This window comes from Scyliorhinus canicula, chromosome 1, assembly GCF_902713615.1.
Source record: "Scyliorhinus canicula chromosome 1, sScyCan1.1, whole genome shotgun sequence".
In the NCBI taxonomy this organism is placed as follows: Eukaryota; Metazoa; Chordata; class Chondrichthyes; order Carcharhiniformes; family Scyliorhinidae; genus Scyliorhinus; species Scyliorhinus canicula.
The window spans coordinates 302,806,971-302,809,405 of NC_052146.1; positions in this window are offsets into that span (position 1 = coordinate 302,806,971).

Below are 2,435 nucleotides of genomic sequence, written 5' to 3' on the forward strand. Positions count from 1 at the left end.
CCGGCCTCAGACGAACGAGTCATCAACATTCGAGAAGAGACTGCCAAGGACCCTCTTCTGCAGCGGGTCATGCATCACCTTGCAAATGGCTGGCAGAAAGGGCAATGCCCTCAGTTCTTTAATGTTAAGGACGACCTGACAGTTATCGAGGGGATCCTCCTCAAGCTAGATCATATCGTTATACCTCGCAGCCTCCAGAGTTTAGTGCTCAAACAGATCCACGAGGGACACCTCGGTATCGAGAAATGCAGGTGCAGGGCCCGGCAGGCTGTCTATTGGTCTAGAATCAACCAGGACATATCCAATATGGTCCTCAATTGTGCGACCTGCCAGCGTTTCCAGCCTGCTCAGGCCAAAGAAACACTCCAGCAACACGAGATCGTGACCTGTCCATGGTCTAAGATGAGAATTGACCTTTTTCATGCCAATGGGCGTGACTATGTGCTCATTATCGATTACTTCTCGAGTTACCCGGAAGTGGTGAAACTGTCCGGCCTCACATCAAGGACGGTCATCAAGGCCTGCAAGGAGACATTTGCCAGGCATGGTATTCTGCTCACTGTCATGAGTGACAATGGTCTCTGCTTCCACAGTCCAACTTCGCCAGACTGTACCATTTCAAGTACATTGCCTCGAGCCCGCATTACCCGCAATCTAACGGGAAGGTCGAAAAAGGTGTCCATATCGTGAAGCAACTGCTCTGCAAGGCTGCGGACTCAGTTTCTGACTTTAACCTTGCGCTGCTGGCATACAGAGCAACCCCTCTGTCCACCGGTATGTCTCCAGCACAACTCCTTATGAATCGAGATCTACGGACGACTGTTCCAGCCATTCACTTACCAGACCTGGATCACCTCCCAGTGCTGCAAAAGGTGCAGCAACTCAGAAACCGGCAGAAGCTGACATACGATGCTCGTGCTACCGATCTGCCTGTGCTCTCTCCGGAAGATGCTGTTCGGATCAAGTTACCTGATGGAGGCTGGTCAGCTCCAGCTGTTGTTGTTTGACAGGCTGCTCCCAGGTCATTCGTGGTTCACATGGCTGATGGCTCCATGATCAGGCGCAACAGAAGGGCGCTGCGCAAACTTGCCTGCCCACCACCGGATCTCACTTTTCCAGCTGTCGTTATGCCTTCTCCGGACACCTCGCTCCACGAGTCCACCAATCTGGCTGCAATCCCACCTCTCAAGGCGTCGTCGTCCCACCTCAATCTCTCAGGCGATCGACAAGCATCCGACGCCAGCCTCAGAGATTGGACTTATAGACATTTCTTCTGTACATATTGTTCTGTATCTGCACGCTACACACCTTCCATGTACATATGCACTCACTCGCCATTCGCTACAAATAGTTATATCTGTACATATGTTGTGTATGCTCCAAGCAACCGACAATTTTTTTTAAAAAGGGAGAATTTCATAATATGCACTCATACATGATGAGGTAAAGACAGGCAGTGACAGACACCCAGGTTAGCCAATCAACACACAGGACAGAACACAACCAATCACCAGACAGAACACAAGAGGGGGGGGGGGGGGGGCTTCCTACTATAAAACGCACAAGGCAGCAGCACTCCATCTCTTTCCACTGGTGACAACTGTAGTGACAGTCAGGGTGTAATCATTTATCACCTTCTATACGTGGCTCAGAGGTAGTCTGGTCTAGTTAGTTAGAGTTAGTATACTTAGAGTAGTAGAGTGTCAACCCACAGCAAGCTGTGTGCCTTGTTACAGAAGTTCAATAAATCGTATTGAACCAAAGTCTAAGGGCGTGATTCTCCACTCCCCAGGCCGGGTAGGAGAATCGCGGGAGGGCCGCTCTGGCCCCCCCCCCCCCCGCGTGATTCTTCCACCCGGATGGGCCGAGCGGCCTGCCGTTCCCGACCGGTTCACGCCGGCGGCAACTACACCTGGTCGCTGCCGGCGTGAACATGGCGCCAAAGGCTCGTTTGTGGCTTGTGGGGGGCGGAGAGGGGATTGAGCACCACGGCCGTGCTCAGGAGGGGACTGGCCCGCGATCGGTGCCCACCGATCATCGAGCCGGCGTCTCAAAGGGACGCACTCTTTCCCCTCCGCCGCCTCGCAAGATCAAGCTGCCACGTCTTGCGGGGCAGCAGAGGGGAAGACGGCAACCGTGCATGCGCGGGTTGGCGCCGGCCAACCTGCGCATGCGTGGCTGACGTCATTAGGCGCGCCGGCCGCGTCATTCTCAGCGCGCCGGACCTTGACGCCAGTGACAAGGCCCGGCAGCCGAGATTTATGGCACGCCGCTCCTAGCCCCCCGGGGGGGGGAGAATAGGGGGCGAGGAGCGGCCTCCGACACCGTCATGAAACACTCCGGGTTTCCACGACGGCGTCGGGCCTTGCGGAGAATTCCGCCCTAAGATTGGTGTCTGCTTTACTGCCGAACTGCATCCAGTTGCAGTCCGTGTT